Below are 13,306 nucleotides of genomic sequence, written 5' to 3'. Positions count from 1 at the left end.
GTTTTCATGAAGAACACTTACTCAGCTTATAAACATTATATTTCCCTTCTTCTGTCATTATTGACAGTAGGATCACAAAAAAAACCCCAATATGTAAGATAAAAAAAAAAAGAAAAAGTAAATATCATTGTGGCAAATGTAATTCCACCCTCCCTATTCCATTCCCTTCCACCTCAATAGCACCAGTAATAGCTAGACCTATAGACCACTATGGTCACGTATATCACATGAGCCCTGTCTGTTGACCAATGAGACAACTCCTTTGTGAAAAGTTTCTGGATCACTACCATAGATAGCCACAGCTCAGATTCAACTGAGGTATAAATGAAGCCTGACCGAGAACTCTCTTGAGTTGGAGCAATGAGTCTGATGTTGAAGATTCTCCTCCTTAGATTGGGACACCTCAAGGACTGAGACAATTTATCTTATTGGTAAACGATCTTCTAGGTACTCTTGAAAATCCTTACTTTGGAAGGTGTGCATTCAGAATCATCATTCCATAGTTTTGGGATTTCTTGAGTTTGAATTATCTGTGTTGTACATGAACTCCTGAACTCCTAAATGGTATCCAAATCTGTGTTTTAAAATGTTAGAGTGTTTAATAATTTTAGTTAAACCACATTTCTAGTTGTTTCTCCATTAAATAGTTCTGGTTAGGACAAAGTCTATTCTAAATTGATTTTTTGAGTACCTCCATGACAAAAATGCATACTATGTCATTTGTTCAGAGAAAAAAAAAAAAAAAAAAAAAAAAAATCAATTAAAAAAAAAAGTACTTTCATTAATAGTTTGATGGACTTTGTAACTTTCCAACAAGTAAAGGAATATTTTGGATTATACCCATATTATTTCATCCATTAATCTGACTAAGATTTTTGTGATGAAGAAAACATGCTATCCTGTTACAAGAAGTAGTGGTTGGAATACTTTTCAGTTCAGGAATCCTACCTGGTTATGAAAGTAGAAGAACTCCAAAAAAGAAAAAAATGAACCTCTTGTGGTTTTCTACTCTCAGAAATTAGGTTATCATTATATTCACTTTGAAAAAGACACGTTTTAGTCATCATAAAAAATTGAAAAACTCTTCTTTGTAACTTCTTGCTTTTTCAAAACAAAGTTTAGTTTTCAGTTACTTTGCAAAGATCTGAGAGGCAAAGACAAATGTCTAGTTCCTAGTTGTTAAAACATCATTTTTATATTTTTTTTTTTTCCTGATGAGAATAGTCTACTAGTTTCCTACAGCTATGGAAAAATATTGGGGAACCTGTAATGACCTAAACACTTAAAATGGAAAATTAACTTACATTCTCCCCATATAGATATATCCTATTCCGTGATAGTTTAAAGAAATGTGTGTTTGTCAAATTTCTCATTGTAAATAGCTACCACATTTTCTCATATCTGTGAAAATGTCATTGCAAACTAGAAACTTAGTAAATCTATTCATTAGTTCAGTGAATGATGACTGTCTGTATATCATACACTGGTACATGGGTACAAATGGATGCATAACAATATTCATAAACACATTGTGTGGCATTACAACCACATAATCTGTAAGAACTGAGACAATTTTAGTATTTTAAGACTGTATTTTAAGACTATGAAACTAATCCTTGGGATCTCTGCCTCTTGCTGACAAATTGCTTAGACAAATAATTGAAGATCTACTTGGTGACATATCAAGAAGGAATACTTTCTGTTCTGCAGCCTGAAGTTTTTCATTTTAAAACTGTACATAATAAGATATTGAGGATGTTGTTTTATGTAAACACTGCAATGAAACAACATCAATCAAATCTTAGTCTCATCCTTCCAATCCCATACATTTTCAATAGACCTGCAAGTAAAAATCCAGTTACAAATTTTTATGACTAAGATTTTTTAAATTATTTTTCTCTGTGCTTGTCCTTTTGAACTTCCACAAGGGTAGATAAGGAATTTCCTTGGGAAAGATGTCTTACCTAGATAAAACTCATATATTTACTTTTAAGAGTAACTCACCTCTCTCCATTTAGAAAACAGCATTTAAAAACTGATAATCTTCCTCTGTGAGATAAACTAATCAGGATCATTATAAATTACTTATCGATCAGAAAACCCTTACTGCAGTAACCTTCAGATTGTGAAGATTTCAGAATTTATGAAAGTATTTATGAAAATACTCAGCACATTTTTAAATGAAACAATGGTTGGAGGAAGGAAAAAAAATAAATAGATTCTTATAGATGTCTGGTGGGAACCAAAATTGCTTCCCAGATTTCAAACAATTTCAGGATTCTGCAAAGGATGCTAGGTCAGTAACAAATCTGAGAAAAATAAAATCATAGATTTTTTTTTTTTAAATCTGATTTTTTTTTTTAATTTTTCTTTTTTTTCATTTTTTTCAATTTTTTTCCTGTCACCTGAACCTTTCAAGTCTCACTGAAGGACTCTGAGAATCAGGTGATCTGGGATGATATGGTGGTCCCATATTATTTTTTTCCTGAATCCTGATGATTGGTTCTAAATTCAGCAATTGAATTAGAAAAGAGGTAGAGAAGGGCTCATATGAATTATAATTATGCATACCATTATTAAAACAAACCAAACCAAGTCAAAACAAAACAAACTCCAAAACTGAGAATATTTTATTTTTCCCATTTTAAAAATACTTCCTATCTTTTCAATCTCTCTTTCAGGCTTTATCTGGAAAACTGCATATAGTAATTTTATAAACTTGCTGGGTTTTTGTTTAATCACCTTTTTAAGCTGTCTTGGATATTCATTTAGTTGTTCTTTATTTGGTGTATCACATGATATTAGTTAGTGTTTGTGTATTTTTCCCCTTGGGCTTATTTAGCTTTAATTTGTTATATCAAATTATTTTGTTAGGTTTTTTATGCTATTTTGGCTTGCTTTTTCTTTCAGCAGCCTTCAATGAAATATTGTGTTTAGTATTTGCATGCTTAAAGAAATTTCATTTCCCCAAAAAAAAAATTACATTTAAGATTACAGAAATTAGAAATATTATATTTGTGTTCATAATTTAACTAAAAAGTGTACAATAACTCTCATTTGATATAAATAAAGATATAATATTTGATATAAATTTGATATAAATAAAGAACTTGATAGTAGAAATAGGACATTAAGCAAATGGATTATATACCTGGTGATGCCTCTTTCTATTCTCTGTGTTGTTCCTTACCTTTTTCTCTGTAGGCTAGTCAATCTGTTATTCGCATTTTCAGCACCACAGACATTTCAAAAGGAAACCAGAACCCAGGGACTTCTTATACTCCCAGTGTAATCTTAAAACTTCAGGCTTTCAGACAACATGAATCATTCATATCTCTCAACAATTATCACCTCCACTCTGGAGCAATGAGCATCAAGTTCAGCAATGTTTAAAAAACAGTGGACATGCACAAGCCCATCCTTGGTCAACTTGATAGCTTTGATGAAATCACTAGCTCAGTCAATGACACAGTGAGCAGCAGGTGCTGCTGCTCCTGACTTTAATAATGTTTTTGACATTATGCTCAACCATCTAATGTTGGGCCCCAAGGTCTGAAAGGAGGAGGATTTTGCAAAGGCTCACCTGTCATCTTTGGTGGGACAAGTACAGTGCACAAAGTGAATCATGGCCCACCCAGTCCAGACTGCACTAGCCTGAAGATCTTGGGCATGAAAATAAGGATATGTATTGTACAGCTCAAGATATATGGTGAGGAAATGTGTAGTATCTTAGGATATAAACCCTGATAAGATAGCACTGAAAAACTATGCAGAGTGGATGAAACTAGGTTTGATTCACTCCCACCTGCAGTGTTATTCTCTCTTTGGAAATGTTCCCCAGAACCACATTGTTCTGTTTTGTTCTGGAGGAACTTTGCTGGTTCTTCCCATGAGAGTCTGGAAGAAAACTAATAGTTATGTGATGATGGTAGCCCTGGAACAGAGTTGAGTTAGATCACTAAGATATGTGAAAGTGAATATACCATGACTTTTTGATTCATATGACTTTTTCAGAAGTCACGTTCAGCCACTTGTCTCAATTTAGGGTCATCTTCAAACTTGCTGAGACTCATCATACAGATCTTTAATAAAGATTATTCAGATATTTATATATATTGATGAGATAACCCTCCTTCAAGTCTTTTCTAGGTTAAACCATACCAACACTCTCAGCCTTCCCTTAATCATCTTTGTGACTCCAGGTGTGACCTTACCAGTGGTGAGCGGATGGCCTCGTAGGCCAAATTAGTGTGCTAATGTCTTGGATTAGAAAGTGAATTGATAAAAATGGCACAAATCTTGCCTGCTGAAATTGTTACTAATGAAAACAAAATCAATCTGAATCTCAAACAGCAATTCAAGCCTTGCCTACAATTAAAGTCAGTTACATAGCTAGGTACCTCCAGTTTGACCTCCAAGTCTTACAAGCACTATACTTCGGACGTCCAAGCACTGTACCATTTTCAAGATAAAAAGCACTTGTCTTCTTTCAAGAGGCTTTAGACACATATGTTGTCCTGAGCACTGATGGCCTTGGATTTAACAATATGGATATAGCAGACAATTTCTTTTGTGGTGATTTGAACGGACTCCAGACCTTTGTCTGTGCATCTGGATATATGAATCCTCCATTTCTGGTTCCATGGTAATGCACTTTCAATAACTGACATAAAGGGTGCTGCAAATCAACTCTCTAAATCAAGAGTTCAGAATATTTTAAGGCATGGGTGGTAACATGAGTAAAATCTGAGTAAAAGCCTTCTTAACACAAAAATAGAAAAGTAGAAAACAACATTTTTAGGTTTTATGCCAAAGACTGAATCTGCTGATACACAGTCTAATAATGATTGATTTAGATGGAACTGGAGTAAGATTGTAAAAATATTTTGTGGAACAATTGAGAGAAAGTCGACATATAATCTTTGATGCTACTTCTTCTGTCATGTTATAGAATGACAAAATGTTTTAAATACCACCCAAGAAAAATATAACTATATTGGATACCTATGTTCTTGTAAAAGCACACACACAGAAGCATATCTGAAAGTGAAATGGAATTGTCTGAACCAGTTAGAGTCCTTGGATATTATATAGCTTTTGACCTGTAATTATGCACTATTTCAATTACTCAATTTTCTGAAGTCTCTGACAATCATGGAAAATTATGTTATTTCTCTAGATATTTAATCTTTTCTTTGGAATATAGGGGAGGACAACTTTCTGTCAGAAAAATCTATAGATCCCTAAGTAAATTATAGAAGAACTGTTATTTAGTCAATTCTAAAATGCCTCACATCTTTGATTTTATGATTATTTAAAAATATTATTTTAACTCCTATAAAATTACTCAGACTTATAGTTGTTTTGCATTATGTTGTTTAGAATTGGTATGCATATATCATGTTTTCAGTTTGATTACTTAAGAAAACCAGGAATATTGAAATCCTGAAATACTGAGTGATGTTGTCTGCCAACCGAAATTGCAGAATCTACATAATCATGAGTTATTACTTGTCAATTGTACTGAAGACATGAACATTTTGTATTCAGATTAATCTCTTCTAACTGGCTGGGGTTGTTTGACCCCAGCCAGAAGCCAAGTTCCCATCCAGCTCCTTGCTCACCCCCCTCTGCCGGATGATGGAGCAAATAGGTGAAGCAAAAGCTGAAAGCTTATCAGTTGACATAAAATGAGTATACTGAGTGAAGCAAAGCTGTATGTGCAAGGAAAGCAAAAAGAGGAATTAATTCACTGCTTCCTATTGACAGGTGTTTAGCTAATTACAGGAAAGCAATGTTTCAGCACACATAATGGTTACTTGGGAAGACAAATGACATAACCACAAACATATCCCTTCCTCCTTCTTTCTCTGAGTTTTTATTACCATTATATGGTGTGGAATATCCCTTTAGTCGGCTTGGGTCAGCTGTCCTGGCTGTGTCCCCTCCCAACCTCTTGTACACCCCTAGCCCACTTTCCAGGGGGAAAACACAGGAAAAAAGAGAACTTCTCCATACTGTGCAAGCACTGTTCAGCAGTAGCAAAACTACTGTTGTGCTATCGACATTGTTTTGTTCATAAATCCAATTATATACTAGTTTAGTCCAACATTTAAATTAAAACAGACGCACTGCATTTCGATAACTTGCACTTCAGAGCATGTTTGTGTTAGATTAAGAAAATACATAGTGCCCAAAATATGCCATAAAGTTTTTTTGGTTGGTTTTTTTTTTGTTTGTTTGTTTTTTGTTTTTGGTTTTTTTTTTTTTTAAAAAAAAAAGAAAAAAAAAAGAAAAAAAAAAAGAGTAAAATACATTCCAGGCATTGAAAGGAATATCCTGATTTACAAGACAGTTAACAACAAAACTGAACGGTATGACTCCTTATTTTCTTCAGGAACACATCATTTTTTTATTATTTTTTCCACAGATCTCCATCTCTTCAGGAACTTTGCTAGTTACATTCATGTCTTGATAGTCACAGAGACTCTATGTGATCCAGAAATCACAGCAAAAGCTACTGGTTGAGAAACAACTCTCATAGTGTAGACAATGCTGTTAGTGGTTGAGTTGATAATCTTTTAAGGAATAATCTCTATTGCATAGCTGCTATTGTGTCAACACTAATGACCTTAAACAAAATGTACATATCCAAGAGGAAATTTATAAGTATCTAAGAAACAGAAAACAAAACAGTTTAGCATTAATAACATAGGAGTTCATACATTAATCAGTGCAATGCTGAAATGGGAAATCACTTTTAAATAAAAAAGCTCCTGATAGGTCTATAAGCTGTATTAGAACATTATAAAGTTGAAAGTGAAAGACATTGAAATGCCAGGAATGATTTCTAATGCTAAGCATATATTAGGACAGCATTTATAATTATTTCACTTATAATCTTTTGTTTCCCACTGCTAGGTAATTGTTGACCTTTTCTCTGGTTAAGTTACCCTTTTTACTTTCTCATTAAGACTGTCTGGCTTTGAACAACAAGATGCATCTAGGTAGAACTAACACAGAAAAAATCATTGACTCCCAGCTTGATCAAAATGAAGTGAGAGATATTAAAGGATGCATATCAAGGTGAATTTAGAAAATCCCAAGTCTGAAACCTATTTCTTCCCAAGGTGAAAACATGATGACCATAACTCTTGTATTTGTAAGGAACTTCCCTAATTTTCTTAATTTGTCTCATAAATAGAGGGTAAACTGAACAAATTTATCAGCATTTCATGAAATAGCATGATTTGATTAATGGATTAAGGAGTACCATGAATTGATTGCATCTTTTTTGAGTAAAGAATTCAGGTTGATGAAAACTATTTTCTAATAAAAAAATTAACTATAATTCCCCAAAAGAAAAGAGTCAAACAAAGTCTTTGGTTTTGGTTTTGTTTTGTTTTGCTTTGTTTTGTTTTTCTCCTTATGTCATCTAGACCAGCAAAAGGTCAAAAAAAAGTTCTAAAATATTCTGCTAGGTAGACAAATATATTAAGTGATCAGGGCTCAGGATGTGGTCTTCAAAACTACTTGCAACATTAGGACTTCAACATTTCCCGAAAAACTCTTTAAAATAACTTGTTTAGTTTTACACAGGAGGCAAGTATAGGAAAAAAAAAAATAAAAAAAAAATTAACCCAGTCTACTCACCCTCAGTAGCAAAGCAATGAGTTACCCTTCAGTGTATCAGCAATATATACTTATAAAACAAAGTCGGTTAGTTGCACCATTAACAGATATTTTGAATTTGGCCCACTGAGTTTGCTTACTGAAGCATATGGCTAGAAGTATTTTCGTCAGCTTTATTCCCATATGCTACTGATTTCTTCAGAGTCGATAACCATGTCACATAGATTCTGTGTATGCTGATTTATCCGTCTTTGCTAAAATTTTGTCCATGTGTTTAGTGGCATTGCATGTAAAAACAAAAATACTTCTTCTAGAAAAACTTATCCTACCTTACTGTACTAAAAATCATATTAAATAATCATAACAACAGCAATTCATAAGTGTTACAACTCTTCAAAGTGATTATTGTTCTTATCTACTTCTACTTAAGGACTCGCTAAAAACCAGACAATTACATTAGTTAAAACTCACACTAAAGTCTTATTTGAAATTACATTAATTTGTGCATTTTAATTAGCAAATACCAATACAATTTGTGCATTATATAACATTTAGGAAAGCAAATGCTATTCAGGGTTCTTGTATTAGCATGCTAAGACTTTAAAAATAATATGTGCATGTTTTACATCAATTTAACAATATAAAATATTTACACAAGGGAATTAATAAACATTTTGTTATCTATGGTTCAGACAAGATAAAAGAGCAGAACAATTAATGAACTGCTTTATCGTATTACTTAATGCTACATTGCATTTTGAAGAGGAAGAGGACTCCTATTGTCATAATAAAAGCCCTGTAGCGTGTTTTAAGGTACAAAGATGAAAACTGGATGAATAAATCTCATATAGGAACAAGAAAACTGTTTCTAGCAATTTCTGCAGTATGCTTCCAGCATAACCTTTAAATGGGGTGGTGGTGAATACTGGACTTCAGTAAACCTATGAAAGGGATAGTTATAATAACATGATACAGTGGAAGACTGGGACTCTCTCTGAGTCCTGTGTTTATATGGGTGATGCTCCTGTTTCAAATATGTTTCCTGTAGTACCTCTGAGAATTGTATAACCATCATGTGTCCAGGGTTTTCTATTAAAAAAAAAAGGACAATTATCTGTGTGTCAATAGAAAAATGAACATTTTTGCTTGTTAGCTTGAGCTAGCACAAAGATGAGAAACGGACAAATAAATATAATGTTAGAACCCCTCAATGTTTCAGTTACAATTTATAAAACATAGTTTAGAGTATGTTCTGGGAATAAGATTATCTCCTGACTTTTCCCCTTCAGAATAACTCATCTAGCAAACTGAGAAGAGGAACAGACTCATAGTTTAGTTGTTTTTTTTTTTTTTCTTCCAGATGTACCTAAAGTTTTCCAAGGGAAAAGAATGGATGTTTCAGGTTCAGTTTCTTTGACTAGCTATGCATTTGGAGGGCATAAATAATCTATTAAATCAAATCCCTGAGCAGCTGCCATCCTTTCCCATTATGATCTTTCTAGTTCTGTTTGTTTCAAGAGTAACAGAACAAGTGTTCTCTTGTCATTACCTGTGGTCTGTTGATAAAGGCAGTTTCTTAGAATTAGGAGGTATGAGTCAATTTCTGTCAGGCTGGATAGAGTCCAGAAAACTTTGGTTAGAAATCTGGACACCTTCCTATGTAACCTCATCTAGGTGTTCTGGCTCCGGCAGGGGGATTGGACTAGATGATCTTTTGAGGTCCCTTCCAATCCCTAACATTTTGTCATTCTGTGATTCTGTGTGACATCTATACAAATGTGAATAGCTGCTGCCACCTCTGTAGTCCTCTGCATTTTGCTGTTTTGTCCATGATGATCTAATTGACACTAAATCTTTGATGGAAACTATGACCTCCGTAACAGTTCCTGATCATAAATTATAAAGTAGTTAGTGGGAATGTAGATAAGATGACATTCTGCTTATCATGTATTCATTGTGGTAATAGTAAAACCTTGATTATGTTTTGGTGAGAAAGAGAGGAAATAATGTTGTTCCAGGATTGTTCATGTGTTATTGTGTCAATACGTAGTTGCTCAGGATCATGGGATCCCTTGTTCCAACATAAAACACAACCCTCACCTTTCAAAGGGAGAAGTGCAATACTGCCTCTTAAATACTAGATATTAAGGCATTATTTAAAACATTCTTGATAATTTAGTATGCTTTTACACACAGTTGTGTTTGAAGGTGAGCAATTTACTGAACTTTACTTGTAATATTAAGGAAATGTTTTTTGTACAACTCTTTTATTGCAATTTCAAATCTATGAATATGAGTCATGATATAAAAATTTTGATGATAGTTCATTTTTCTCTTTGTCAAACAGATACAAACTTGTGGTGGTTTTATTAATTTCTGAAAGCAAAACAATAATAACAGAAAAAGGAAAGTGAATGAACAGATTTCTAAGCAGTCATATGGTTTCGGTTTAATTTTTCTTCTGATTTCAATGCATGGATGAACGGCTGTCACCAAGTGTCAAGCTGCTTGATCATGGGACTGACTAGCTGTTACATTTTTTGTCTGTTGTGGCAGGCATCTTCTTGCATCAACTTCAGATGTCAGCAACAATGAGAGCCCTCGCTTTTTCTGGAACTATAAAGTTGGAAACAGCCATCTGCTCAACCTTCTGTTATCTGAATTGTTCCCTAGAAATAGTTTTCAAGAATATATTAAGAACTGCAAAGAAAGAGAGAATGCATAAAATGTTGGTAATCTATTTTAACCCTTTCAATTCGTGAGGCATGCCTTCATTACAGATGCTAGAACAATGAAAACCAAAAGGAAATTTATGTAGTTCACCATAATTTGGTTTATAGCACTGAGTTATTTGGCAGTACAGTTCTTTATATTTAAATGTTTTCTGTAAAATTTTAATGGTATTAATATCAGATTTCCAATACTTAAGATTCTTTTTATGTTCTCTTCACGTAAAAATTTGCAAAGTGTGTATTCTGGAGTGATTTGTGCCACAATAAAGGAACTAGTACTAGAACACCCCTAAAATAGCAAAAATGCAAATGTAGTCTATGTAGAGTTTAATTCAGAACAAGAAATTAGTATGATTTTTTTAAATGACAATCACTTTACACAAATGATTTTCTCTTCTTCCCGGAAAAAAAAAGGTCTACTCTACGACCACTTAATGCTGAGCTCATATATAGAGCTTTTTACTCATACTTAGTAGGCTGTATGCTCAGTTAACTGATGCAGTAATGACAACTCAGCACTTCATTTATCTGCCAGTTTATAGAACACTGGAGTCCCAAATGTGGATGATGCCAAATATGAAGTTAACTTTGAAAGGCAGCAAATCCCTTTCTATTTAACTAAAGTTGCAGCAAGTGTAATGGAAACTTTATTTAAATGCTCAGTATTTATAAGTAAAGAAATGTGGTAGATATCTAAAAAGTTCTGATCCAAGAAAAATTAACTCAGGAGGAACATTCTTATTGTACTGAATGAATTGTGAATCAGGATTTCCCTTTACTAAGTCCTCACTGCTTGGGAAGCATGAAGTATCATAGGCCTTAATGCTATGGGGTTTCTCAATATGTTCTTAGTGCAAAAAAGTGTAATTACATTTTCTATATAACAGAATTAATTTGAAACGCAGTGCCATAACAATTCATCCTATAACATTATGTTCATATGCTTTGTTATGTTATGTTCATATGCTTATGTTCATAAGCTTTAAACAGAAAACAAACAAACAAACAAACAAACAAAACAAACAAAAACCAACACACACATACACAAACAAAAAAAAAAAAAAAACAAACAAAAAACAAAACACAAAACCGACACAACCCGCACCTCCTCCCCCCCACTCCGTACAGCAGCTCAATGTTTTTTGGAGCATCCATTGTTCTCCTTTGTTTTTCAAACTGGAACAAGAAAACTGGAAAGGTTTCCATAGTTTGTTTCATTAACAAGACAGATGTCACTTGTAGTGTGCCAGGACAGTTTTATTCTCACTTGACAACAGAGTATTAAAGGCTACAATAAAAAGAAAAAATAAAAATAAAAATAATTTTAAAAACCCATTCAGTATCCAGTTTTTGGCTTTTCAATATTATTTTAAAACAAGTTTGTAAAGTAAACTTTACTAAAAAATATATACAATAGATAGTATTGATATTGTCATTTGTTGAAAGTATTCACTACTTCCTTTCCTTATTAAAGTAATAAACTAGTTCATTACCTTTAAAAATGAAGATTTTTGAGTATTAACGTCTTTCTGAAAAATCCTACCCACAGAAAAGATTCAATAATTTTTTAATGTCTGAAGCAGTATGAAACTGGAGCAGAGAAGTTCAGAGGACTTTATTTCAGAAAACAGCAGATGCTTGGTTAAATATTACTTCATATTAGTGATTACCTAAACATAGAATTAGTATAATAGAACTTACTTATTAACCCATAATAATTATTATTTTTATTTTAAAAGCTGCTAAGAACACAACAGTCTTCCTTCATCTTAATTCTCTTGTCCCAGATTCAACAGATGCCACCCAAACAAAACTTTCTCAGGATATTTTGAAACCTAAACTCTTGAACACTCCTGTGTTTCCCTACAGTAAAACAAAGTAAGGATGACAATTAGCTGCCTAACTAATTACTCTAACCATTGGGCTACACAAGGTGAGGAATAACCTCTTAACATTTCTTGGGGCTTTTTTAGTCTTTTACATAGGTCAAGCACACTGTGATCTAATTGGAAGCAAAACACCTCTGTGGCCCTTGAATTTTAAATCTATACTCTTGTACTTTATTGCATGCTTGGGAGTATGAAGTCCAACTGACAGTCATTGGCAAAAATATCTGTCTCTGCTGACCTCTATGGACCATTATTCCACTAATCCCACACAGATGCGACATCGATTATAGTAAGGCTAATCAAAAACTGACTTATTTTCCATATGAAACTGCAGAACTTTTTTCTACTTATCTTTGGTTGGAACTCTCAGCTTTTATAGACAATACCAAGGTTTAGCTCATTTAATTTTTCCCATGCTACCATGCTCCTACTTTTTCCTTTTCAAGTTGGAAAAAAAAATAGATCTTCTCAATAAAAGTAATATTTCCATTGCTGTGCAAAAGTCTAAATTGTTATGCTGGAAAGCAGCTATAGTTTTTGCCTGGCTGATATCTGATTAACTGTGTTTTGCTTCAGGGAGCTATGAAATTCTTTCCTCTCTGCTTATCGGACATTCTTCAGTGAGGAATGCACCATTCACTGAATTTCACTTTTTACTTCAGGCTGGTCATTAAAATATGCAAAAATATTAAACAGATGTTATATATTATATGTTTCTGGCTTTAGACAGACCAGGCATGACAGCATTCAAACATCCCTGAATGTGGTAGGTATAAGGTGAAAAATTGTTAACCTGTTTCTCTCAGAAAAACTCAAGGAATGTTCATAGTGTATGTAACTTGCTTCAGATACAGCTATTGCTCACTTTAAGTTATCTAAAGAGCAGTCAAAAAGTACGATCAAGTGCAACACACTGTGAATTTTGGATCATCAGGATGCATGTTTCTAGGATAAACCTTATTAATTTTTACCTGCTGTTTATATCATAACATTTCAAATAACAAGTTTTTGTCATAAACAACCTCAAATATCCAAACATATTAAGTAAGTTAC

This window comes from Nesoenas mayeri (assembly GCF_963082525.1).
Source record: "Nesoenas mayeri genome assembly, chromosome: 1".
NCBI lineage: Eukaryota > Metazoa > Chordata > Aves > Columbiformes > Columbidae > Nesoenas > Nesoenas mayeri.
This window is presented reverse-complemented; position numbering follows the sequence as displayed.